Source organism: Schistocerca serialis, chromosome 1, assembly GCF_023864345.2.
Source record: "Schistocerca serialis cubense isolate TAMUIC-IGC-003099 chromosome 1, iqSchSeri2.2, whole genome shotgun sequence".
In the NCBI taxonomy this organism is placed as follows: Eukaryota; Metazoa; Arthropoda; class Insecta; order Orthoptera; family Acrididae; genus Schistocerca; species Schistocerca serialis.
This window is the reverse complement of record NC_064638.1, coordinates 963,224,993-963,248,512: the sequence shown is the minus strand read 5'-3', so window position 1 is coordinate 963,248,512 and position 23,520 is coordinate 963,224,993.

Below are 23,520 nucleotides of genomic sequence, written 5' to 3'. Positions count from 1 at the left end.
TTCGTTGTAGTTGATTAGCAATTTGATCTAGTTGAACAAAAATGTATCTTTCTATTTTCCTCTTCTATTTATTACAAAAGAAATTTATAAGATTTTAAAAAAATATTTTCATTAATAAAGTGATAATTATTTATTAGATGGATAAAGATTATTATTTAATAAATAATTTATCAAAAAGAGAGTTAGATTATCCATCAATTAGTTTTTAAAAGAATTAGTTTACTATTTAGTTTAACAATCAATTAGTTTGCTCTTCTATTTATTACAAAAAAAATTCATTAGATCTGTAATAACTAATTTTAATAATAAAATGATAATTATGTAATAGTTAGATAAATAGTATTATATAATAGATAATTAATCATAAAGGATTATTATATAAAGTTAAAGCCTTCTTATTCTTAATTTATTCTAAGGAACATTTCTTACATTTATTATTATGTTTATCTTTATGTCACGGATTTATATAAAAACTATTTAAATCTTTAATTTCTTGACAAATTTTACATTTCTTCACTTATGACTTCTTCGTTACTCACTGTATATTAATTTTCCATTTTCGTATGTTCTTCACTTGGATTTCGTCTTACATATTCCTTGAAATAATGTTTAGCAACACTTTTTCCACATACATAAGGAAATCGATTTTTATTGGATTTTTCTACATGATATTTATTTAAAGATGGCCTACATATAATTCTATAACCATCTTTTGTTTATTTTTTTTAAAGTAAAATTATCTATTGATTTCTCTGTATTACAATATTTACCAAATATCGTTTTCACAGAACAATCTTGTTGAACTTGCATCATTTACATGGAAACAAATTTATTAGAATTGAAAAAAAGTAATTTTTTGAGTTTTAAATTAATCATATAAATTATTTTAAAAATAATCAGCACCAACAATCATCGTCATCATAAAATCAATTATTTCAGATTTTTCTGGTACTTTATTTTTAATAATAGTTCACAAAGTGGACAATTTTCTTTTTCCTTTAACCACTCATCAATACATTCTTTATGCAAAATATGTTTGCAGCTTGTTTTAACAAACTGATTATTATTTTCATCACTTAAACAAATAGGACAATCAAAATCTTTTTCACATACCTCAATTGGTACATAACTTTCTCTTAGTTTAGTTCACATTTTTTTGGTTCTCCATTCACAAGAAATAATTTTTATATGATTTATAAAAAATAAAAATTCTTTATTAATCATTTAGCTTGTAACCTCCCCGCAGAAATGTAAAAAAGACTATATTTGAATGTTAATCGAAATAGAGTCAAATGTTGTTGAGCTCCCACAAAACATCATTAAATTGAAATAAAAGCGACTGTACCTTTGCTACAAAAATATTGAAAAATAATGGCCCAATGTAAACTCGACACAAAAATTGAGAAATTAACAATAATCATTAAACCCACAATAATAGGGCAGCATCGCTGACCTTAGGCCCTGTGCAGTAATTAATGTGATAAATTGATTCTGGGAGGAAAAGCATAGGAAATATTGTTTCAATTGGAATGATTCTTTTCTTAAAAAACGATTGCTTTGAAAACAAAATTATTATTGGGACATTTCTTGAACAAATTAATTACAATTAACATACATTACATTATCAGATGTGCGCAATGCTGCTTCATTACCTTATTTAACAATATACCTCGTCCCGAACTGTGACCAGAGACCCATGTCGATGCCCGTCGACTCCTCACACACTACTCCCGACCGAGTCCAACTCGCAACTGCAACTCGCGTCTCCCTACACGCAACTGAACTCTCGCACAGTCAAGCGCAGACTAGCAATGATAAACAACTCTCTGGTCAGAGATTCTGTCATGCCTCGCCATCGCTGGTACTGTTTCATAACCCTCCACTGGGGGGGCAAAAATTTGGCAGCGATGGTGAGTCATTTGGACTTGCCATGAGCAACAAATTTTTTCTTAACTAATTAACTTTACAAACAGAGAATATACAGATATAGAACAAGAAGTAAATATGGTGCACATGCACCGAGTACAAAACATTTCAGACAATGACAAAAATATATATACAATGAGTACAGAACATATCAGCAAATCAGAAAAATGTATATACAAATCATATTGATAAATGACAAAAGTGCACACTTACTGATGTTCAGCACAAAACATATTAAGAAATGACATAAGTGCACATGCACTGAAAAATTCTTCAAAGTTTTCACAACAAATAGACATAATGAGTACAAATCTCATTGACAAATGACATAAGTGCACATTTACTGTAGTTCAGAACATATCAGCAAATGAAAAAATGTACATACAATGAGTAGAAATCATGTTAGAAAAATGACAGAAGTGCACACGCACTGTAATTCAGAATATATCAGCAAATCAAAAAAAATGTATTGGTCATGAATACAAATGATGTTAGCAAAAAAAATGATTTTCACTATGTTACAAGAATTAGGATAGGAAAGGGAAGGATTGCATCATGGTTGTAGCACTTTAGGTTGCACGCAGCTGCACTGAAAGTCCATATCTTTCCACACAAGTACAACACCAAGTGAGACAATCAAGTTCTTTTCCCAGAAATGTTTATCAGCGTAGCCAAGACACTGAAATGTCGTAGTAATATTCCATGTTATCATTTTGGCAGTACATCAGGTACACCATACAGTGGGACCATAATAACGTCTCCATCGCTCATGGTAGTGGACAGCATGTTGTGTCAACACCACGCTCTTACAAGGCACACCAACGTAGAATTAGTGCAAAAACCAAATATAGTGCTCCATGATCAAGAGGATATACAGGACAAATGGATATTGCAGTAATTCAGGGTAATTAGGTCAGAAGGTGAAGGACATTAAGTCACATACTAGTCTTCATTGGGAATTACATTAGTAGTTTGCGGCAGTCATAGCCCAGTTATTGAACATTTCTGTACCATGTATGTAGTATTACAGAAAAATGTTCATTAATTGTTTCACAGAGAACATTGGCACTAATTCTCTAATTACATATCATAGAAGTTATTCGTTTTACAGAGAACATTTTACAGAGAACATTGGCATTCATTCCCTAATTACAAATCATCAGAAGTCATTACTTAAAACAGGAGGTAGTCAGTAACATAGTATTACAGAATAATGTTGATAATTAATCATTGGTCATCCCAATACAGTAATCAGTAGCATTTATTTCCCAGTTACAAAGCATTATTAATTATTCATTGATCATCCCAATACAGTAATCAGTATCATTCATTTCCCAGTTACAAAGCATTATTAATTAATCATTGGTAATTTCAATACAGTAATCAGTAGCATTCATTTCCCAGTTACAAATCATTATTAATTAATCATTGGTCATCTCAATACAGTAATGAAATTATGTGCATAGTATTTATGGATTCATTATTCAAGTGACGTACTATTCAGAGCTAATCAGTATTACTCAGAACTCTCTTAAACTGGTATCATTACTTGGGACTAGTAATACATTTTTTTGTTAGCAATGCATTGCTTTGGGTATTTATAGGGGAAAGCAAGAAGAGAAAAAGAAAAAAGTTTGCTTCTGGGTTGTTCCTTTAAATGAAAATGTGTAACGTCATTCGTCATGAGTCAGCTGTAGCAAGATTATGAAACAAGTAGAGTATATGTAATCACATTCATAAATGACATATATTTAATGAACAACTGCTTATAGCACATTAATTTCATAAATAATTTCTCCTGCAAAAATATATAAAAAAATGGATTATTAAGCTGAAAGAAGAAACGCATTTTATGCTGAAAAGTAGTGAACTTCGAATTAACAGGTAGTGAAATGTGTATAAAAATGTGTTCCATAGCTGTCCTTTCCAAAACATTCAGTCATTATACTATGCAATATAACACCTGCTGTCAAAGCGAACTGCAACAAATACTTAAATAACTACATAGCATGAATACATAACTTCCACATTATCCTCATCTGTAAAGAAAAAAAAACTTCATTATCCATCACTTCATTATCTACACTCCTGGAAATGGAAAAAAGAACACATTGACACCGTTGTGTCAGACCCACCATACTTGCTCCGGACACTGCGAGAGGGCTGTACAAGCAATGATCACACGCACGGCACAGCGGACACACCAGGAGCCGCGGTGTTGGCCGTCGAATGGCGCTAGCTGCGCAGCATTTGTGCACCGCCGCCGTCAGTGTCAGCCAGTTTGCCGTGGCATACGGAGCTCCATCGCAGTCTTTAACACTGGTAGCATGCCGCGACAGCGTGGACGTGAACCGTATGTGCAGTTGACGGACTTTGAGCGAGGGCGTATAGTGGGCATGCGGGAGGCCGGGTGGACGTACCGACGAATTGCTCAACACGTGGGGCGTGAGGTCTCCACAGTACATCGATGTTGTCGCCAGTGGTCGGCGGAAGGTGCACGTGCCTGTCGACCTGGGACCGGACCGCAGCGACGCACGCATCACACCAAGACCGTAGGATCCTACGCAGTGCCGTAGGGGACCGCACCGCCACTTCCCAGCAAATTAGGGACACTGTTGCTCCTGGGGTATCGGCGAGGACCATTCGCAACCGTCTCCATGAAGCTGGGCTACGGTCCCGCACACCGTTAGGCCGTCTTCCGCTCTCGCCCCAACATCGTGCAGCCCGCCTCCAGTGGTGTCGCGAAAGGCGTGAATGGAGGGACGAATGGAGACGTGTCGTCTTCAGCGATGAGAGTCGCTTCTGCCTTGGTGCCAATGATGGTCGTATGCGTGTTTGGCGCCGTGCAGGTGAGCGCCACAATCAGGACTGCATACGACCGAGGCACACAGGGCCAACACCCGGCATCATGGTGTGGGGAGCGATCTCCTACACTGGCCGTACACCACTGGTGATCGTCGAGGGGACACTGAATAGTGCACGGTACATCCAAACCGTCATCGAACCCATCGTTCTACCATTCCTAGACCGGCAAGAGAACTTGCTGTTCCAACAGGACAATGCACGTCCGCATGTATCCCATGCCACCCAACGTGCTCTAGAAGGTGTAAGTCAACTACCCTGGCCAGCAAGATCTCCGGATCTGTCCCCCATTGAGCATGTTTGGGACTGGATGAAGCGTCGTCTCACGCGGTCTGCAAGTCCAGCACGAACGCTGGTCCAACTGAGGCGCCAGGTGGAAATGGCATGGCAAGCCGTTCCACAGGACTACATCCAGCATATCTACGATCGTCTCCATAGGAGCTTAGCAGCCTGCATTGCTGCGAAAGGTGGATATACACTGTACTAGTGCCGACATTGTGCATACTCTGTTGCCTGTGTCTATGTGCCTGTGGTTCTGTCAGTGTGATCATGTGATGTATCTGACCCCAGGAATGTGTCAATAAAGTTTCCCCTTCCTGGACAATGAATTCACGGTGTTCTTATTTCAATTTCCAGGAGTGTATATTATCATAACTCCACTATTATCATCACCTGTAAAGAAAAACTTCATTATTCATAGTAGCATATTCTTCATCATTATTCATCAGCATTCATTATCATCTGCAAAAAAATCACTTCATTACTCATTACCTAACTATTCCTTATCTCTAGCATATTCCATCACTAAAACTAAGATGTGTAGTTCTGTCTGACAGCCTGCATCAATCGCCTTGTATTATGAAAGAAAAAATTAGTTAAGACTGCTATTCTACGATGTGTATAGTATATTCTTGTTAATGCTTGTTAATCCTGATCCATTTACTCTTCCTCCCGAGGTTTGCATCTTCTTTCGATCATTCCGAAGGTGAAATTCCCATTTCTGTTTAATTTATTTCTTTCACGCATCATTTCTTTCTGAAATTGATGAACAGAGATTAATTTCTTGCATTTAAATCATATACTCATTAAATAATGATTGGTTTATGGTAACATAATTAAGCATACAGCATAACATGACAGAAAACGTAATATGTGAAGAACTTATATAGTGTTCAGAGGCAAAAACTGTACTCAGTGTATCACAACGTAACAGTGAAGTAGTCACGATGTTGAGATATCATAAGGCAAAATGTCAAAGTCAACTGGTTTTTGCTATATCTTAACTATTTCATAGTGCATACAAACAAAACATGAAACAATCATATATACCTAAGAAAGACAAAAAATGTGACGTTCATTGTGTTCAGCTTGTATGTTGTGTAGTTAATAGAGGCGAGAATTGAAGACTTTAATAGAGAAAAAATTTGATAAAATTAATATATCACTAGATAGAATTGTATAATTATTCGTAACATACGTAATTTTATCTGGAAAATGTGCACTGTCTAATGTGTAACGACAAGAAAAGCGACCTGCTAACCTTACCTTGCCAGGCACTTGCCAAGAAAAAATACGACAGTCATCAGTAAGTAATCACATAAATATAATTGCATAAATGGTCATAAAATGTGTAAATTTATCTGGAAAAATATGCACGGTCTGATGTGTAATGACAAGAAAATGACCTGCTAACCTTACCTTGCCAGGCACTTGCCAAGAAAAAATACGATAATCATTGGTAATTAGTCATGTGAATATAATTGCATAAATGATCATAAAACTAGCAAAATGGCATTATAGCATGTTAAATCATAAAGTGTCTTCACTCAATAAAAGGTTTGATGTTTGACCAGTGGTGAGTGCCTTTGGATTTTCTGGTTCTCAAAGTTTCGATGTGTACAACATTGGGGTGAGGAATGCTGCGAATCCGATATGGACCTGTGTATAGAAGTTCAAATTTACTGCACCTACCTTTTCCTTTGTTGGATAAATAGTGTGTACGTACTAATATTTTCTGTCCAATGTGAAAGTCACGGTGTGTACAAACCTGTTTTTGCTGCCCTCTCCGGCGCTCTGCGGCAGGTTTGATGTTGTTCAGCGCAATGTCAATTATTTCATGGTGTCGTAGTCGACGAGATGTAGGAAAGTTTACTAATTCTGTAATTTTGTTAGGTGGTTCAACATTTTTCAGTATAACAGACAGAGATAGCATAGTGGATTCATTTGGAATGGAATTAATTACATCTTGGAATGAGAATATGTGTGTGTCCCAATCAATATGTCTTTTGTGGCAGTATATTCTACACAGTTTACCAATTTCTTTCATTAATCGTTCACAAGGGTTTGAAGAAGCATGTTACTTGGATATATAGATCGGAGAAATGTTTCTAGCTCGTAACATGCATGTCCATATAGCAGAACGAAATTGTGATCCATTGTCGGAAATTACTTTCAACACATGCCCTACATGAAATAGAAAATGCTTTCGAAACGGTTTTAGCAGTAGCTTTGCGTAACGGAGTGAAAGTAATAAATTTTGACGTGAGTTCAACAGCGACAAAGATGTAGCAAAAACCTCTATTAGTTCTCGGAATTGGACCAAAAATGTCTACAGCGGCCATATGTCTTAATTTAACAGGTACAATGGGATATAATGGAGGAATATGTGAAGTTGTGTCTGACTTAGCTTTCTGGCAGATTTTACATGACGCTAAAACTCGTCGTATACGTTTCTCCATGTTGGCAAAATAACAGTTCTGTCTCAGTATAAGAAAACATTTTCTAGCTCCGTAATGTGCGTAACTTAAGTGAGTATACCAGATTAATTTGTTAACCAGTTCGTCAGGAATACATAATAACCAATTGTTGTTGTTAGAGTGAGAGCGGCGAAACAGAATATTATTCCGTACGGTGTAATGGTTTCTGATCGTAACATTATTCCTATCTTGCCAGAGGTGTTTAATTTCTTTCCACACGTTGACTTTATTTTGCTCTTTTGCTATGTCCTGTAATGACGACGAAATAAAATTTTCAAATGCAACTTGTTGAATGTACATAACGCTGAAATTTGCTTTCCAGAAGTTGGTTGCGATTTCTTGCTGATTGTTGCTGAGAGAACGAGATAGTGCGTCTGCTATAATATTTAATGTGCCGGGAATGTGAACTATTGTAAAATTAAATTCTTGTAAGTAAAGTTTCCATCTCCTTAATCTGTCGTGAGTGAATTTAGCCGAAAGTAAGAATTGTATCGCTCTGTGGTCTGTGTATACGGTGGTATGTCTGCCATAAAGAAAGTGCCTAAATCTCGTAAAAGCCCATACAACACATAATGTTTCCAGTTCGGTAACGGAATAATTTCGTTCAGCAGGTGACAGAATGCGACTTGCAAATGCAATGTTTTTTAATTATTGTAGAGCCATCTTCTTCAATTTCGTGGAAAATGTGTATGCCTAAAGCGGTGTTAGAACTGTCGGTGGCAATGGAAAAATTTATAGTAAGATCTGGGTGGGATAAAAGTGGTGCATTCAACAAGGCGTGTTTCAAATAACATTCTCGTGAACAAGATTCTACAAGTCAAAAGTATTGCTTGCGTTACTGGAATATACAACCTGTACTGTATTTGGTCGAATTCTATCTGACGTGCTATTATTTTCAGGAGGATGCTGTGGCATTTCAACTATCTGTACTATCCTATTATTTCTTCCTGACGTATTACGCTATGGATGACACCTATTGTCTGGTTCATTCATGATAATATTTTGTTGCTGATGTTCTTGCTGCTGAAAAGATCAATTGTTATTAAATGTATGCTGAAAAATTGTGCTCATTATTTTTACGTTTATCATGATAGTCACTTCTATACAGCGCATTGCGATAGGAATTAAAATAGTGTGTCTTCTGTACATACTTATTTCCTTGTTGCTGTGCGTTACTATTTGTTGTACCTGGGACTATACGTGCACACGGCGAAACATTAAAGCTTGGTTGACCTTGTAGACTGCATTGTTGGTTGGGTATGCTAACCGTCTGGCTTTGATGTTGTTGCGGTGAAAAACCTCTATTGTTACTAAAATGCGTTTGCTGTTGCTGATAATTTTTTACGATTGCTGAAAATACTATACATACTGATGATTAAATTTTTCTCTTATGTTAATGTTCTCGTGGTTGTCATTTCTGGAGCCTCTAATTAAAAATGTCACTTTCGGTAGAACTTGTCATTTTGGGTTTTTTATTACTACGTTTCTTAATTCTAGATAGAGCAATAGTTAAAGAGCTGTTCTGATAGATATAAAGGATAGTAGAAGAGAAGGCAGCAGTGCAGAAAACTAAAGATGAAACAGCACTACTACAGCTCAGGGCCCTATGCACGCTACGGCACATATTCAATAGAGCGTCATGAATCCCCTGAGGTTTATTACGCGCTTTAACGAAATCGTCGTAATGAATGGAATTGATTTGAAATTTCGTTAAAGAAGAATAATAAATTTTATCTTTTGCTTTTAAGTTAATTTTCTTTCGTGCGAACTTTGTTGTAGAACCACTCTCTTATTTTTGTGTGGTAATAAAAATTTTTACTTACTTAATTATTACGTACATTTAAAGGAAAAATAATATTTACGTGAACTCATATGAACTGGTTAAGAATATTAGGTTGAGAATTGAGTCCTTTAAATCTTTCGGCCTTGGCATACACTTTCCAGATGCAGTGGGTTTTTTTGTTAAATATTTTTACTGAATTTTATCCCGGCACTAGCCATAGAACACAAGATTACCTCTATTAGCAGAAAATGTTTTAATTATTGCCAAGCCGACATTTATCACTGATCAAACCTACTTCACTATGCATTTAAGTTATTTTAAAGAACCAAACTGTTTAAATTTCAATGTTAACTATCATTAACTATCCGCCTACGAATGCACAAACGTATAATTAATTCAAATTTTATCAGCCACAGTATCACTGAAAAGGAAGAACAATTTCTTAATTCACTATTGATTTTTATGCATCTGTTCCCGATTTACGGGTTTGATAATTTTTTAAATATATTTATATGCCTATCATTGTTGGTCGCGGCACAGCCCAGCAACACCGCTAAAAAAAAAAATGCTGAAAAATTCTTAAAGAAATTTTATAGATGACGTGGGCAAGCTAATTTACGTAAATAATTCACACTTTTGATAAACTCTAATATATTTAGATCAAACAACAATACAACTCACATTAATTCGTAACGCATCGTCTAATGGCGGCTAAGTCCAGACAGAGACAAAAGAAGTCTACACATTCGTAAAAAACTCTTTCACAGTGTCCTACCGCAATGACTTCTGAACAGAGAAGACCAAAGAATACATAATGCATTGTGCTTAAATAGTATTGCTGACTATTAACATTTCTTTGCAAATTGACGATATTATTGTCTTCTGACATTTTATATCTCTCTGCTATCGCAAATACTGACACATTTTACAATCACATAATAAATACAGAAAAATTCCTATCCTAAATACAGAGAAATATTACAACAAAAAATATAAGGAGAATAACAAATGTCTTTTACACCACATTCAGTAATATTTTTGTTCAATAATTACGATATATACAACTTGCCCAGAGCGGCGTATATGGTACAAATAAACACTTGTTTTTTTTTTTTTTAATAACGTGAGTTTGCCAGGGAACGTTACATTGCCCCCTGGCAGCATTTGGCAAAGAGTTTTTACACTTTGACACAATGGTGCCAGTAACGTTCTTTACACTTGTATATTTTACGGAATGGCTCTTTTATTTAGTCCCAGGGTTATATAAGTTCATGGCTCCCCCATTTGGGCGTAGGCAAACAGGATACCTGGGCAAAACTGTGCCGGAGCCCAGCCATCCCAGTTGGTTCATGGTCAATATTCTCTCTTCAACAGTTATTCATTTGAATTAAATTAGCAGTTCCTCACAAACGGTTACACAATTACACAATATCACAGTCACATACAGTTCGACTGAAGTTTTTTGTGTGTGATACTATTATTCTTGTGATACACTACAAGGTCACTTGTCCTACGTAGTAAATGTTCAATGTTTATCGAAATGAAGTCATTGACATGTTATTCAGTTTATGTGAACATAAAAAAAAATCAATAATGCTGTATTTGGTGAGCGGTGCGGAGTGATTGTTGAGCGGCGCTCGGCGCGGCGCGCTGACTCCGTGTAGGTCACCGCCCCCGGCGTTGACAGCTACGGCGCGGAGGGGCGTGGCTGTCTGTCTGGTCTGCTACGGTCTGCTGCGGCCGCTGCATAGCTGATGTAGCCGGATGCGCGTTGGATATCCGCTCGCCCGTGCGACGTCTTCTTGCAGTGCTCCAGGAAACATGCAACAAGTTCAGAAACAGTGTACTATCCTTATAGGCATTTTTCCTGCTGTGGGAAAGAACGCACACAGTTAGTGGCAGTTATTACTCAGTAGGCCTTCACTAGTCTGGTTTGCACAATGTTTCGTTGTCACAGTAACACGTTTTATGGGCATACAATATTTTTCACCATGTCATGACTTGTCATTAGTCACACGCAAGTTTTCACCTTCGGACAAAATGTATCTCTGTAGTCAATGCGCTTTCCTAGCGTCCCTTGACACACAAAGAGTTAAAGTTTGACACTAGCTTGATCCACCGTCCGTTATCGGTTCACTGTTCGTGTCGTGCTAGTTCCTTGAGCACTTGCACACACGGCGATGATACAGTTTTTTATCACTTATACACAACTACTCCGTGATGTATTGCTGCAGGTTTAACAGTCACTGTCTGTCTCTGCCGCACAATACTGCACTTTTGTTTAAGTTCCTTTATTTTTATTTACAATGTCCGCTGTGCAATTTTTTTTGTAATAGCACATTCTTAACTCTTTACCAAGGTGTGATATTTGCGTACATGGTAACAAATATTCAAAATTTGGTATTAGTTTGCCCAAAAGTCATCTATATTCGTGTTCGAGTAGATTTTATTTGTGCATTCCAGCCGGATTCAGGCATATTGTTCAATAACTCCTTTGAACTCATGTCACACTTTACTATCAACGTCCTACGTAACTACAGTGTAGTCTCTGTAGGCAAAAATTGACTTGGACTGTATCTGGCTAGCTCTTTTTTACTGTTTGAATCTGCACATGCTTCAATAGAAGCTTCTTTGTGCGTAACTTTGCATTACATAAATTTGCAACAAGTTTGCCTCCCGTGGTGCCCTCGGGTCACTACTGGGTGCATTATTTTCTCTAATAACATTGGTGAGATAATAAAGTTCTCAGGGCCTCATATTATTGATATTATTCTGGGTTCGAATCTGTCAATCTGACAGCTACACATATCTACATACATACACATAATAGAAAAGATTGTGCCAAGAAATATTTCAAATTTGGGCACATAGAAAATTATGTAGTACACTAACTAATCATTACTAAAATGTTCTTTTTGATTGAACTCTGTCACAGCTTAACACTACAAATAATTGCACTAATCAGATTATCTGTGCAAACATTTAGAGCATGTTCTAGATAACACAAATTAAAAGAGTACATAACACAAATATCCATACACATGAGAAAGTCAATCATATTCTTATAATTAAACACTTCTACACTAGTACATTATCTCTAAAGATCACACATCATTAACGTTCATTATTTACAAAAGAATGGTGTCCACATAGGACTATTAGTCTTTTACTGTAGGAATGCTTTTACATCCTTACGCGGATACAGTCCCCGTACTCTCCCTGAGTGGGGATCTGCTAAGAGATAGCTACACTCATGTGGCACACTTACTACTCTAAAAGGTCCATTGTGCACCAATTGCCACTTGCTATTCTGGTTCAAGGATGCCGAGGACTTAAGATGATTGCGTAAGAGTACCAAGTCCCCAACACTAAATTTTTTGGTTATTCGTCACATGTCGATTATATTTTTCTTCCCTTTATTTAGCGCACCTGGTAAGGTTGCACCCTGCTTTTCTTATCTTGTGTGCTTATATGCAATGTATAACCTGAACAATTTATTTAACTCTCCAAATGTTCGTAAAAAAACTTTTTCCTTCTTGGGCCAAGGAATGGAGTATGAGGCTCGACAGTAAGTTTTGTGAGGCTTCACCTCGATATTGTACTGATATCCCTTAACAATTCCTGGTCGTTCTGAAAATACGTCTGCATAATTAGATAATAACTGTACCAAATCCCGCTGTTGCATAGAGTTCAAATTTTCGGACTGTGATACTTTGTTCACAAGTGCGTCCACATTTGCTTTTAATTGATCACCTTGTACGTCAGGATAATAGAGATTCTGTCCTAGACAATGATTGTCTAAATGTAGTATCGACTGATTCCTACAATTTATGTTAATAGCATTACAATTAGGTACAGGTACCTCTTCAGATCTGAGCATGCACAATTCTATTCTTCTACCAGCATTCATCAAGCTTAATTTTCCCCGAGAAAGGTCGATTATTGCGTCCCTTTCTCTTAAAAAATCTACCACCAAAATGCAGGCTACCTTTAAACCCTTTACTACCAGGAATGAGCACGCTATGGCTTCATCCCCTAAATACATCTCTACCCACACTTGGAGTTAAATTATTTGTCGCTGTGCACTTATGGCTCCAGTGACTTTACAATTATTCATGGGAAAAGTCAGCATACGCCTTTCCTTCCCCAGTACTTTGAATAAGTCCATACTCATAACACTGACAGTAGCACCTATATCTACGACCGCTTGCACATCAATATTGTTAATTTTGACCCCTATTATCGCTTGTACTTTGTCTTTGTGCTCCCGTATGCACGTGGATGGTCCAGTTATTAATTCATCTCCCATCTGTACCCCGTCATTATACCTAAGGATACAGATTTTGTTCGGTGTTTTGTTCTGTGTCGGGCTGCTCTCACTCCAAACCTCAGCCGACGATGGAGAGCGTATCTCGGCTGCATCTAGTTTGTTGAATTATTGCTAGTGGATGGGCGTGGCTGCTCTGTGTCACTGACCTCCACTATGTGCACGTTGTGTTGCGTCGGCGGCCACGGTTGCGCAATTGGCGCATTTTGTGATGGCGGTCGGTTATTGTCATACCTATCACTGTTTTGCCGGTCCGGACTGGGCCTCTGGTTCTGCGGCCAAGTTCGGTTTGCATGATTATAAGTATTAGTGTTGCTCGGCCCCCTGGCATTTTTCCATCTACTATTGCTTGGTGGGCCTGTTTCATACCGGTCATCGAACCTCCTTTTCCGGTCATTATTCACCGGCGGACTATTGCCATTCCGGTCTCTACCTCTATTTCCGTTTTGTGCATAATCTCGTCTCCTATTATTACCTCCGCCGTTTCCATTACTTGGTGGAGGCGTGTTAATTCTACCATTTCTATAACCATTTCCGTTACTTCTAGCCTGTTCAGAGGCTGCCTTAACGTCCTCCTGAATCAGGTCAATTGAGTCCAGAACAGACAAGAAATGTTCCATATCATTTTCAGGCACGTGTATAAGCTTTTCCTTTACATGTATCGGCAAGTGTGATTTCAAAAGCCTGATCAAATGCCGGGATGAAATCTGTTCGTCCCAGTAACGGGTCTTATTAATGTACTTCTCGAAATATTTTCGCAAATTGCCTAGTCGTGGAGAATACGGCTCTGGATTATATACCTCCTTCCGTAATCTCTCCTGGATACATGTTGACCAATATTTGGCCAAGAATGCTTTTTCAAATTGCTCATATGTATCGCAACTATCAGCTGCTTCGGTTGCCCATAATGCAGCATCTCCTTGTATGTAGGACATAACGAACTGTATTTTCTGGGTATGACTCCAAACGCTAGGCAAAATGTTTCTAAATCCCTTGATAAACACTACAGGGTGAACAGATTTCTTCTCCGTTGTAAAGATCTGAAACTGTCGGTTCCTAATCAAGCTTTCTTCAATCACTACTTTGGAATGACATTTATTTGGTTCATTTACATTGATTGCCTGTTCTGTCTCGCAGTCGCAATTTTTTACTGCAGTATTTATATGCCTATCATTGTTGGACCTGGCTGGCGTGACATACGCCTGCGCCTCGTCATGCCGCAAGCTACGCTCCATTTCGGCAAGACGACGGTCCACACTCCGCTGCCACAGCGGAATGTCTTTGTGCACTATCTTTTTTAGATCCTGCACATCCGCACTTGAGCCCACATCTCTGGCCTCAATTGCGGCGTGCACTTTCTGATCTATTTCTTTTATGACTTCATTTTCTACTTTGTGCACTTGTTCGATCACTTTGTCCTCAATTACTTGAGTTGTGTCAATTTCCAATTGCTCGACTCTGTTAGTCAGGACACTAATTTCCTCTACAATATTGGCGTTAGCCACTTGAATACTGTCTACTCTTTCGCTTAATTCTTGCACCGTTTTGGGTACGGTTTCATATTTTTGTTTCAAACTAACAAGCTCACTTTGCATAACTTCTGAAGTTTGCATCAACTGCAAGTCCCTCTCATGCAGGCGTCGGTCACGCTCTGCTTGTTTAGCATCACGTTCTCTATCACGCTCTGCTTGTTTAGCATCACGTTCTTTATCGCGTTCTGCTTGTTTGCATGCAAATTCAGCTACCAAACTCTGGTCACGCTCTGCTTGCATATGTACAAATTCAGCTTGGAAATTGAGCATGCGCTCGAACATAACTCTTAATGATTGCACTTCTGACATCACACCACTCTCTGGTCCGTGTCCAGTGCTTGCGGATGGCACAATATTTCCGCTATCAACTGAATCACTGGGTGGCAGTGGCAACATTTCTTGCCCTTCTGCCCCCAGATTCTCACATTGTACTTCCTGAACTACGTCACTAACATTACTTTGTGTCCCACATTCCAACTCGGTATCACTACTTACTGACTGTTGCTCATTATCCATGTTGATATCTTTCTGACTACGCAATCTAACCATAGTAAACAAAAGAAATAAAATCTGAACTAAATATCCTAACACTCAGGTTTCACTGACATAATCACACAAGAAATGGACATTAACTAATACACACTTACTATATACTACAATGACTAACTACCTAAATGTCCTGTTATTTTAAAACAAAGTACTAACAATAAGCACACCACTAATGATCCGAGAACACTGCACTGAGGCTACTTTACTACCCACAGGACAACTACACTGTAGCTTTACATTTTGGTGATCTATCTTGGGTGCAGCTGCCCCCTGATATTGTGGTAGGTAATTAATTTTTCGAAATATTGAGCTCTCTTCTTCAGCTTGCCTCTGGGTACATAGTGTTCTCATGCAAAAAATCATACACAGGTATTACCACACAATATTGGTTATGCAATATATACAATACATAGAAAAATTATTAAATGTTCTGCAACAAAGTTCGACTATATTAATTCCCTAGTTATCTCACGGGTATTTAGTGGCCACTGCATATTCGTGCCCCACGTTGGGCGCCAATTTAACGAAATCGTCGTAATGAATGGAACTGATTTGAAATTTCGTTAAAGAAGAATAATAAATTTTATCTTTTGCTTTTAAGTTAATTTTCTTTCGTGCGAACTTTGTTGTAGAACCACTCTCTTATTTTCGTGTGGTAATAAAAATTTTTACTTACTTAATTATTACGTACATTTAAAGGAAAAATAATATTTACGTGAACTCATATGAACTGGTTAAGAATATTAGGTTGAGAATTGAGTCCTTTAAATCTTTCGGCCTTGGCATACACTTTCCAGATGCAGTGGGTTTTTTTGTTAAATATTTTTACTGAATTTTATCCCGGCACTAGCCATAGAACACAAGATTACCTCTATTAGCAGAAAATGTTTTAATTATTGCCAAGCCGACATTTATCACTGATCAAACCTACTTCACTATGCATTTAAGTTATTTTAAAGAACCAAACTGTTTAAATTTCAATGTTAACTATCATTAACTATCCACCTATGAATGCACAAACGTATAATTAATTCAAATTTTATCAGCCACAGGATCACTGAAAAAGAAGAACAATTTCTTAATTCACTATTGATTTTTATGCATCTGTTCCCGATTTACGGGTTTGATAATTTTTTAAATATATTTATATGCCTATCATTGTTGGTCGCGGCACAGCCCAGCAACACCGCTAAAAAAAAATGCTGAAAAATTCTTAAAGAAATTTTATAGATGACATGGGCAAGCTAATTTACATAAATAATTCACACTTTTGATAAACTCTAATATATTTAGATCAAACAACAATACAACTCACATTAATTCGTAACGCATCGTCTAATGGCGGCTAAGTCCAGACAGAGACAAAAGAAGTCTACACATTCGTAAAAAACTCTTTCACAGTGTCCTACCGCAATGACTTCTGAACAGAGAAGACCAAAGAATACATAATGCATTGTGCTTAAATAGTATTGCTGACTATTAACATTTCTTTGCAAATTGACGATATTATTCTCTTCTGACATTTTATATCTCTCTGCTATCGCAAATACTGACACATTTTACAATCACATAATAAATACAGAAAAATTCCTATCCTAAATACAGAGAAATATTACAACAAAAAATATAAGGAGAATAACAAATGTCTTTTACACCACATTCAGTAATATTTTTGTTCAATAATTACGATATATACAACTTGCCCAGAGCGGCGTATATGGTACAAATAAACTCTTGTTTTTTTTTTTTTTAATAACGTGAGTTTCCCAGGGAACGTTACAGCGCTATAAATAAATTTCAGCTTTTGCATTACAGGCAATGCCGGTGAAAGTACAAAAATAAATCGACATATCCAGTTCAAATCGTGTATCTTTGCTCTGTCATTATTAAATTCCTTAGACTTTTTTACACACACAAATTGCTTGAAATCAATGTTCTTGTCACTGAATTTGAGAACACGTTCAGGTTTGTGTGAGAATCTGTTTGTCTGTCTCATTTCGGATTTCAAGTTACGTAGCTTTTCAGGCTTTATATAGCGTAGCTTTTCGGATTTTAAGTCGTGTAGTCTCTGTAAATTGTTTAAGTTACACTGGCTGTGTGAGTGTGACAAATGCTCGCAACATGGCGGATTCTGTGACGTATTGGTGACTGAAATAGTTTTCATTTCTGTTACTTTAATACTCTCGTCAATTTGGTTGTTCTGTCGTTCACTTTTATTATCAACTTCCGTACTCAGAGTGTGTGAAATTTCTGGTGACTTTAAATTAAACTCGTCGCGTATCTGTGTTGCGTTTGCTGAACATTGTTCAGTGACTGCACTAATTTTGTCTCTACATGATTCTGTTGTCGCTGCATCTGTATTACCTAAGCCTTGTGCAACAGTTCCAACTTCTTCATTACTGTTACTAGCACAGGTCTTAGTATCCACACGTAATTGTTCTTTAGTGTCATGACATTGCACGGTAATGGCAGTAATCTGTTCACTAACTTGTTTGTTCGGTTCGCTAAGGTTGTCGTGTTTTTCGTTCGTTAGTTTGAAACTTTCATTAATTGTTTCGCTAAGTTGTTTATAATGGTTGTCGAAACTTTCATTAAGTTTATCGTATTTTTCACCCCATTGCATCAATATTGCCATAAGTTGCTCCAAGGTAACATTACCTACTCTATTCTCTGTACTGTTTGATGGTGTATCTGCAATTGTCGCGTTTTGTGAAACCATTTGGTCATTCTGCGATTCTTGAATATGTTTGCTAATCGGATGTACTGTTGGTCACTAAATCGGAATTAAATAAATCTGTCCTACTTTGAGTATCCTGTTCATTTTCATTAGACAATTTCGTCTGTTCGTCACGTGAATTTTGCAAACCGGTTGTGTTGAGCTGGGGAGCGCTCATTGCAACAGAACGCCCCGCATCATCAATTGTCGTTAAATTAACAGACGACACAATTGAGTTCGTTTGTTCATCATTAAGATAAAAATCATTATTAGTGGTTGGTACGTGCTGATTGTCAGCAAATAAAGGATTGTCATCATTGTACTGTGTGTCACAAGTACTATCGGTGAAGTTATTTAAATCGGTAATTTCATTCATTATGCCTCATGATGTACTATTAATAGTTTTTCGCGGCATTTTTTACACAAATCACAATTATTCACAAATGAGACAAAGACAATGCAAAATTCAACAAATACAAATACAACAAAGAGCAACGAATTGCCGATGAACTGTGGAAGAAAGTCACAAAATTAGTAAAAGCGTTACGCCAAATCCTAATTATATTTAAGTAAATAAGAGCAGATATCTGGCTACTTTTCAGAAGATTCTCAAAGAAATACGATCCTGGACCGGATGTCGCCCTGTGTAACCTCCCCGCAGAAATGTAAAAAAGACTATATTTGAATGTTAATCGAAATAGAGCCAAATGTTGTTGAGCTCCCACAAAACATCGTTATATTGAAATAAAAGCGACTGTACCTTCGCTACAAAAATATTGAAAAATAATGGCCCAATTTAAACATGACACAAAAGTTAAGAAATTAACAATAATCATTAAACCCACAATAATAGGGCAGCATCGCTGACCTTAGGCCCTGTGCAATAATTAATCTGATAAATTGATTCTGGGAGGAAAAGCATAGGAAATATTGTTTCAATTGGAATGATTCTTTTCTTAAAAAACGATTGCTTTGAAAACAAAATTATTATTGGGGCATTTCCTTAACAAATTAATTACAATTAACATACATTGCATTATCAGATGTGCGCAATGCTGCTTCATTACCTTATTTAACAATATACCTCGTCCCGAACCGTGACCAGAGACCCATGTCGACGCCCGCCAACTCCTCACATACTACTCCCGAACAAGTCCAACACGCAACTGCAACTCGCGACTCCCTACATGCAACTGAAGTCTAGCGCAGTCAAGCGCAGACTAGCAACAATAAACAACTCTCTGGTCAGAGATTCTGTCATGCCTCGCCATCGCTGGTACTGTTTCAAGCTATAGTTGCTAACAATTTAAACTACTATTTATTTTTTGCGAGACTACTAAAAAAATTTCTCTTAAATGGAAGCGATTGTAGATATCATCAACTATAAGCTTACTTACAACAATAAGCAAGTTTTCATGATTATTGATGAAGAAAATAATCCATGGTTCAAAGCTAAATATGTTGCTAAGATTTTAGAATACAGAAACACCAATGATGCAATAATTAAACATGTTGATCCAGAAGATAAAGCAAATTTTGCTAACGTTTTTAGCATCGCGTTTTGCGAGCCCTAATAAAGAATTGATAAACATACTATTTTCATCAATGAATCTGGATTATATTCTTTAATTTTAAAATCCAAAAATATGAAGGTAAACAACTTAAAACATGGGTTACTCATGAAGTTTTACCATCAATTAGAAAACATGGAGAATATGAGATTAGAAAAGAGATGACTGTTGCCTATAAATATCAAATAAAATACAAATATAATTGTATAGAACAACTGCAAGAATTGAATAAATTAAACACAGAAATAATTCAATTAAAAGATGATAGAATTAAAAAGAAAGCCGATCATTATCAAATTTTGTGAGAAACAGTTAATATTGGTTTAGAAATAATAGTTAAAGAAATGAAGAAATAAAAAGTTTATTACTACAAGCACCAACATTCATTCCTTTAAAATTATTTGATGACGAATGTGAATATAACTATTATGTCATTAAAACACAATGAAAAAATTTACAGAAACAACTATGTAAATCGAAGATAGACATCTAAATTGTGAAGAAATGTTAAGATTGAATTATAATCCGAATTCAATTAATCTGTCTCAAAGAATGAAACAAAATTTGAAGATTGTCTGTCATCTGAACTATTTCAATATTTTGGATAACTATACACAAGAACAATTGATTAGTGATATAATTAGTCTTGACACAGTCAAAGACTGCTTTATCAGTTGTTCATCATCAAACTGAACAACTATAAAATTACTTTCTCTTTGTTTACCCAACTATTGTGTGAATTATCACAACCTAACCATTTAACATAAACTTTATCTCCTTTCTTTCTTAAATCTTTTTCAACTAAGTATACATCTGGATATTTTGTTTTCTGTAGTTCTTGTTCATGAAAATTTCTTTTTATATCTTTTAATTTATATGTAATAGGATTGGAATAAATAACATCTTCAATTTCAAATACTCCTGTAGACCAATTAGCTGTATATCATTTTTCGAAAAGACCTTTAAATTTACTGATTCTCACTTTATCACCTTTTTTTTAATTTAGCTTGCTCACTAGATACAATGTTAATTATTTTTTTTTTCATTTTCTTCTATTGGTTTTATTTTTATAGTAGAATATTTTTATTATTATAGATTTATCAATTAGATCTTTCACTGAATCGATCCCTTTATGATTTCCTTGTAAAGAGCATTTCTTGCACACTTTTTCTTTAAGTGTTCTGCTAAAACTTTCAACAACTGTTGCTTTTAATTCTGAAACAGTTGAATAATGATTAATGTTATATTTCTTTAACAATCCTTTAAATTCTTAAATATAAAATTCCTTACCATTGTTTGTTTGTAAATTATGTGGCTTTCTATCTATAAAATTTTTTCATATGCATCAACTATATTTTTAACTGTTTTAGCTTTAAAGCCCAAGTAAATTTCGAAAAGACAGCAATAACAGTCCATAAATATTTATACCCTTTATTTATTTTAGAAATACCTTTTAAATTACCTGAATCCATTTCAACTAAACCTTGCCAGAACTCATCTATGATAAAAGAAACAACATATCTTCTTTCAAAATTCTTTGTCATTGGTTTATGTAATTCATTAATTATTTCTTCACCAATATTATTTAAGCCTTCACCAGCACTCACAAAATTTTTTTAATAAATTTACTCTTCTTAGATTTACAAATTGTACAAAGACATTCAATTCTTTGTCTTTCATTTTTAATTGCTACTCTATGTGGGATATGTGTATCAGTAAAATTTTTACACTTTAAATAATAAATATGATAATCATGTGACCCTGATTTTCCATTTATATAGATAAAAAATTTATTAAAGTTTAAATTATTTCACGAAATACAATTATATTTACATTTACAGTTTTAAGAGAAACTTTCAATATTACAGTTCAAAATTTTATTTTTAGGTGCCATTGTTGGTTGACTATTATTATTTATTTTATATAGCCTTATCAGCTACACTTACTGTTATATCAAAATCGTCAAAGTTTAAAACTATTTATATTTTTACCAACAATCACCACCTGTTATAAAAGTAAATTCAATTATTTGTTTATCATATACTTTTTCTTTAAGATTACTTATCTTATTTAAGTATGGAGTTAAATCTGTTTTTTAGAAATAATCTGAAGAAGCTTTTTGTACTTCTTTTTTGATAAAATAATTACTGCACTGTGTTAGAATGCTTGTGTATTATGGATTTTTAACATATTCCTTTTCTAAGTGTTGTTTGTTCACTACATCTTTTAAATCAATTGGATCATTTACATTAGCATGTCTTCTATTTCTTTACCAATATAACTTTTGGTTTTTTAAAATAGCATTAAATTCTTTTTCAAATTGTTTAATTCGATTAGTGACCTTTGGATCAAATTGCTTAATCATATTTTCAATTTTTTCTAGATCGAATGTATAAGTATTAACTACTTGTTCATTTTTCTTTGAATAAGTGCATCTTATTTCCAAAACGACCATTTATTAAATCTAAAATATTATTAAAATTATAATCTTCATGATGCAATTTTAAAACAAAGAGACACAAATGACCATATATTACTTCATCAAAATTTTGTATCCTTTCTGTATTGTAATATAATTCACCTTATCCTAAATAATTAACTAAGTGTTTTGCTATATTGCCACCAATGAATCAAAATCAACTTTTTAGAATTACTTTTATAATAACAAATCCAATGTGTACCAGGATTATCAGATGTATCTAAATTAACTATACCATATTCAATTTTAAATGGCTTATGTACTAATTCATCAATCATGTATACACCATGAATGTTTTCAATTTTTAATTGTTTAGTAAGTTCTCCTACATCAAAATTACTTATAGCATTACGATATTTATCTGTTACTTTTCGAAATTTTTTGTTTTCTTTATTCCACTACCTGTTTTCTTTTCCATTTCTAAATTATTTTTTGTTCTTCTAATTCTTTACCAGCTTTCTTCTTATTTATAGCTGCATTTGCAAATGCTGCAGCTCCACCAGCTAAAGAACCAATTGTAGCTAAATAAAGTAATGCAGCTAATAATAATGGTAAAAATCCGCCTTCATGTTGTATTAGTCGTTTACTATCTTTCTTTTTTGTTAGATAATCAATAATTTTTTGAACAAAAAGAATACCTAATGTAATAGGCAATTTTCCACCTACTTTCTTTACTTTTTTTCCTTTTTTGAACATCTGCTAAAAATTGGTCAATTGCATTTAATTGTTCATTATTGACTTTGGTTTGATTTGGCCACTAGGAAACAAAGTATAATCAATTGTGAAGTTATTCATTTATATGGTTAAAAATGTAATAAAGATTTTTTTAAATTTATAATCCCCAACTATTTTCATCAATATTAATTTCCATACCTAATTTTCGTTTACCACACATTCTTTCTTTTGCAGCTATATGTCTTTTTTATTATCTTTATTATCTCTGTAAGCAATATCATGTTTTTTACAAGCTTCATCTAATGGATTTATACCTTTATCACCTTTAGCTAATCTTTCTTCTA